Genomic DNA, 6,184 nt, shown 5'->3' with positions numbered 1-6,184 from the left:
AAAGAGAAAAACACAGTCTACTACTACGGCGACGGTTGTTTGGCTGAAATGTACCAAAATTTATGACCTACGTACAGGGCCTTAGTTTTTCTCATCATGTTTCAAATCCTATTGTTTTGTGACGTTTTCTTTGGGTACATGAAGGGGAATTTTTTTCATCCCCTAGCTGTCTCCGCTTGAATGCCATTCCCAAATGTTCTTTTAATGGATAATTAGGTCACATTGTACTAATTAAAAGGCTTGGAATAATCGCGAAGTAGCAACCTCGTTCCTAGGGACTCTCCACTTCACGTCCCACGTCTCTCCTCTCTCGCTCCCTGGGACGTGAAGAGGAGAGACCCTGGGAACGAGGTTGGCAAAGTAGTACAAGTAGAACAAGTAATGCGAACTTATATTTTCAAGTTTCAATCCATACAGGCCTACTCTGTCTCTGGCCAGAGTCGACAGTTTATTGCACTAGGATGCATATGATAATTTATAACCAACTTTGACAATTATTTCTACGTTTCTGCTGGCAGACAAACATTTTTGGGTTTTGAAATGACAGCTAAATGGCAAATTTCGTGGGTCCTGTGTTAACTAAGTAAAGTGTATCAATTCAATTCAATTCAATTCAATCAACTTTATTTAACTTATTTTGCCTACTTACAACAGGATATTATAATCATTAACTAAACAATAATCTCTACTGAAAGGTAAATGAAAATTAAAGAAAAGCTGAACTTAAAAATTCGGAAAGAGATTTGGACTATCAACTAGCTGTAAGGATGTTAACAAAGTTCAGAAAATAATAGAAAAAATCACTATAATCCATTTAATTATGACTAAACTATTAAATTTTAAGACTTCCTGTAAGTACAGTTAATTTTGATAATGGTTGAATTACTAGGTATAAATCAGAAGGCACTGGATAAATGAATAGAAAAATGAAGTCAGAACAAACAAGATTTTATTTATAGCATAAAAAAATCAAGCAGAAAAGTTTATTGGATAAAAAAGAGAAAGTTTGAAAAGACAGATGAACTAGTCTTGAAATCCGGAGCTTGATCGATTACTTTTTTTCGCTACAAAGTTCTACAAAAGCATTTCAATCAATAATTTTATGTTATATCATTCTAGTAATAATTTTTACTGATAACTAAAATTGCTAGTATGTTGTATTTTCGGCGTTATTGAACTGGAACTTAAAGGGACTATGTCAGCAGGGGAACATGCGCAGTGGAATCCGTGCATTGATAGAACCAATTTAAAATCGTTGGTCCAACTTTTTCAAATACTGTCGGAGAGCTCAGGAAGCTAGAGCCTCCATTGCAAGCTAAATCCAGTTCAATAACGGTCTATTGTTCCATTGTTTATATGCCATGTATGCAGCAATGAAATAGCGTGTGCCACAGACGGAATCAAAGACCAGTAAATAACATATTTACCGACGGTTGATTCCGTCTGTGGCACAGGCTACAATCAGCATGAAAAAGCGTTATAACATAGCTGGAAAAATCAACGCAATCAAATTCACAAACGTAAGCGGTTTTCTTGCATAAGCACGACTGAAGAACATCTTCGGCCGGAAAATGAGCAAAGAATTTAATATCAGCAAGCGCGCGCAAAAACAAAACATCTTACAAAAAAATGCTATAAAGGCATTTTTAATTTGATAGATTCCTTCGCAGATGATCTTTTTTTAACTTTTTCCCCCAGCTTTTGTCAAACAACTGCGTACATTTCCACTGGCAATGTTAAGAGTATCAGGCAAAGGTGGTCCTAATGGAATTTTAATGGTGGTGCAATATTGGAACTGGTTGAAATTAACATTGTAAAATCAGGCATTTATCAAATTTCCAGTTGTCTATAGTGGAGATTGTACCCCACCCCCTCCCCTCTCAGCTCTTTCACTGGGTCTGCTCAAGAATCGAACATTTAAACTGAGCTAAAATAGAATTTCGAGTAACATTTGTAAGACCCGAAAGAACAACAACAAAAAAAAAAAAAACAATGATAATGATGAAACAATATAAAATAACTGCAAATAAAAGCATTGATAGCTAAACAATATCATATTCAGTAAGTTCGATGTCTTGTCTATTTACAGGAATGGCGCTTGCGTCGGTGCCAGTTCTTTCCATTTCTCTGACATACTCTTTTACAGCAAGTTCAATTTCACCCATCATCTCCTCCTTCTTAGCACCACTAAATTTCTTTGCGTTGGTCAATCCTTTGAAAAACAACCCTGGAATAATCCCACTTACAAACACAGCAACCGTCGAGGCTACAGAGGGAATGCTATAGCTACAGTCAATTCTCTCGTAAGCGGACACCCTCGGGAATTGAAAAACGTGTCCGTTAGTAGAGCTGTCCGCTTACGAGAATTATTCCCGTAAGCGGACACCAAAGAAAAATAGGGTGGATGTCCGCTTACGGGAGAGTTAATTAGCGGGTGTTAATTGTGTTTTATTGCGTAGACAAAAATAGCAACTGAAGATATAAAGCGAAACTCTTTATTGATGTCAAATGTTAAAACTCGAAAAAATATATATACAGTATTTCTTCTACATTTAACAAACCGTTCAACGGGACTTATTGCTGCCGTCCATATATGTAACTCTGGTGCTTCTTAAAAACATAACTCTTCTAACAAAACGTTCAACGGGACTTATTGCTGCCGTCCATATATGTAACTCTGGTGCTTCTTAAAAACATAACTCTTCTAACAAAACATTCAACGGGACTTATTGTTGCCGTCTATAAATGTAACTTTGGTGCTTCTTAAAAACATAACTCTTCTTATAAAACGTTCAACGGAGGATGGCTGAATTTGTCACCAAGTTTTTAAAGCGCGGAACAAACAAAGGGAAAGCCATCATAACGGGTAAACCTGTCAACAGAGGATCTGGGTACGGCATGGAAATTCCTTGTAAATACGTTTTTTATGGTGATGTTGAAACATCTTTACCGTGGCTCAAGTCCAAGCTTGATTATCTGGGATACAGTGTTTGGTACAATCAGTGATTGAAAACAGAAACAAGAAGTAAAGTAGACCATGACGAACGTGGCCATAACTAGCCCCTTCACAGACGTTTATTTTTTTCGTAAGATATTGGCGAGCGCCAATATCTTACGAAAAAAAAAACGTCCGTGAACAGGCTAGGCCATAATTAACGTGACACTACAAATGTTTCGTCGGACTCTTGTTAATGTCAAACGAACGGACAGCTTGCTTTGCCGCGGACAAATTGAAATTTGTAAAAAGCGATCCCCGCTGTTCTGTTGCTCTGTTAAAGGTCATATTTTTGTTGATTTATTGCAAATTTTAATTTCATTGCCAAGAGTCAATTACGTACATGGTGTGTCCGCTTACGAGAGAGCGTAAACAAAAGAAAAATCCAATTTTCATTTTCAAAAGTGTCCGCATCCGCATACGAGAGAGTGTCCGTTTACGGGAATGTGTAAATAGAAAGTTTGACTGGGAGGTAAAAACGGGGATTTAAAAAGCCGTCCGTAAGTAGAGCTGTCCGCTTACGAGAGTGTCCGTTAGCGGAGAGTTGACTGTATTTCCCAAAAATATTACCGAACACAATGCCAAGAATAAAAAGATCAAAATAAGAGTCATTTTTCCAAGCATGCAGCAAATTTCATGCATTATAGGCAAAACTTGATGAGTAGACCATGATTTTTCACTGCAAACATGCCAGAAGAGACCCTCAGGAATCGTGTCTTGCCTACCACTCGACAAATCAACGCCTGTATCCCTTTCTGGGCGCCTTAGTTGTTTCCAATGATTTGATATCATTTCCTTTACCTCCTTGTACCTCTCTTGTAAGTTATGGTAACAAAGATACAAGTTTGTGGAAACTGCGAAGAAGAATGTCACAAATGGGCTTGCAATTTCTGCATTTAAAACCAATCCCATGATCACAAAACCGATTATTTTAACAATAAACCGACAAGATACACATGCTATAAAACTAGCAAATGCTATCCCCGCATTTAGAAGTACAAAAAAAATAAGTAAGGATAAAAAAACACAAATTACGCGTATTATAAGCATCGGACCATCACAGACGCCAAAGCCTTCGATTGACATGCAATCGGATTCGGTATCACAATTAGCCTGTGATTCTATTAGATTGGTGGATAACCAAAAACAAACATAGCCCAAAGGTGAATAATATAGAGAAATTAGTTCTGTGATTACTAGAAACACAAAGAAGTAAATTATTCCCAGTACCACGACACAAAATATTAGAACAAAAACAACGCCACAGGGGAAGACCCAAAGGCTGATGATAAGTATCCTTCTCAGTCGCTCACACGGATTCCTGATTAACTTTACACATGGCTTCATAGAACATTTTACAGATTTATTAATTCCAGCACTATGAAATTCTATTAATATCATGGCTAAATAGAAAACTGCTATTTTGATGTCTCGCATTCTTCCAAGCAAAACCATTCCCAATGACACATCGCCCCAAGCCAAAAAATTCTTAGGACTCAAGAATATAATCGAGACAAAAGGAAGGACAATTAACCATAAGATGAACACGGACAAAATCCAGGGTGATCCTAAGTTAAAAATAATTGAAAAAAGAGGTCCAAGGAGGCGTGCGTTATTGTTTGACGTTTCATCCAAAAATTGACTTTTTAGCGTTATACTTAATCCTAATTTAATGTAGAAAAAAGAGAGAATTACACAGTACCAAAGAAAAGCCAGTTTGAAATTAAAGGCAAGTCTAAAATCCGATAATTCCTTGGTATATTCACCGCATTTACCCAAGAGAGTGGAACAAGTAATTGGACTCGCGTCGTCCAAGTAAACTGGACTTTCTTCAAGCGGTGAATCGTACTCACTTGTGTCTTGAGGGAGTTGTGAGCCGGCACTTTCTCGTAGTTTCTCTTTCTCAATTTCCTCCTCGAGATTAAAAATACAGCTTGGCAGGGCAAGGGGCAAAGCAGGGCAGTAAAAAATCAGAGCAATTGTCAGAACGTTGAGAACATATGTGAATGCCACATGCCAACTATTTCTCTTTATCGGCTGTTCACAGCGAATCTTTTCAGGAACTTGATTATCTCGCTCACAACATTGAAAAACGACGTTGCCATCAAAAAAGTCTTTGATGCCTGTATCAACAAAAGCAACACAAACGACCTCTCCCTCGTGTTGCATTTCACCACCAAAGTTGCCTTTTGTCACATTTTTTAGCAACGCTCTTCCGATCACCTCGTCTTGGCACGACGAGCGGTTCAAAAGACGGAAACATCCGCTGGGATAATCTTGCAACTGTATTGTTATACTTCTCACTTGGTAATTCAGAAGTCCCAGAGATAAAATATCGTAGACATACGGCAATGACAGCTAGGTTCGCTGATCGACTTGGCCCACACCCATCTCCAAGGTAGGAACTTGTCCTTTACCTCCAAAGGATGGTACGTGTCGTTGCCGATTTTCAAATTCAAGTAGATTATTCGGACACCTTTCTCGGAAGCCAGTAGTTGAAACCGCTGGGGTGCCACATCTTCCTTTACTGGAAGAACCTTGCAAAGTGCCTCGCTACACTGAGTCTGGTCGGCTGTACAATGCGTTGCTATCAAGCAAAGAGCTGCGAGAATAATAACCTTGAACGCCATGTTTAGATTTCCGTGCATCAGGACTGCGTTAGTCGTCCCTTTCTCCAACTGGTACCAGCCACCGTAAGAGCTGAATACAGCTGTTAATATGATACGGTAAGGTCAAAGTAACTCACTTCATATACAAAGATGCTTTTTTTTCAATTGTTTATTGTTTTCTTATTCAACGGCACTGGCTAGCATGATAACAAGGCCAAAGGCCATTTCTTAAACGCCAGTTTTAATTTTCTAGCTAGACATTACGAGACGAAAGTTCATGAACTCGAGTGTATTCATCCGGATTATAATTACTCTAAACTTCCCTTTCAATTATTTTATTTTCACTTACATCAGGAGCACCCACCGGAATATTTCGGTAAAATATCTGTTCGGATAAAAAATCCCCTAAAAATTTCGAAAGTTTTCGCCTAGCCGTCCCCTAAACTTTTCGAGGGTTTTTTTGAAAACCATCAAGTTTCCCTAGAATTTTCTGAAATGATGTGCTTACGTTTTATAACTCACATAATTTTGACATGGTAATTTCTTCGGCTAAAATTTTCGTTCGTCGTTACTATTCTAA

General features: G+C 38.1%; 1 pseudogene; it reads right to left on the bottom strand.

Moving 5' to 3' along the window:
• Nucleotides 1-1,915: 1,915 nt before the first annotated feature.
• LOC146454260 (uncharacterized) lies at nt 1,916-5,694 on the bottom strand (annotated as a pseudogene).
• Nucleotides 5,695-6,184: the final 490 nt, after the last annotated feature.

Source organism: Pavona decussata, unplaced genomic scaffold, assembly GCF_977016875.1.
Source record: "Pavona decussata unplaced genomic scaffold, jaPavDecu1.1 SCAFFOLD_303, whole genome shotgun sequence".
In the NCBI taxonomy this organism is placed as follows: Eukaryota; Metazoa; Cnidaria; class Anthozoa; order Scleractinia; family Agariciidae; genus Pavona; species Pavona decussata.
The sequence above is the reverse complement of the archived record's forward strand: the minus strand, read 5'-3'. Positions and strand labels throughout refer to the sequence as shown.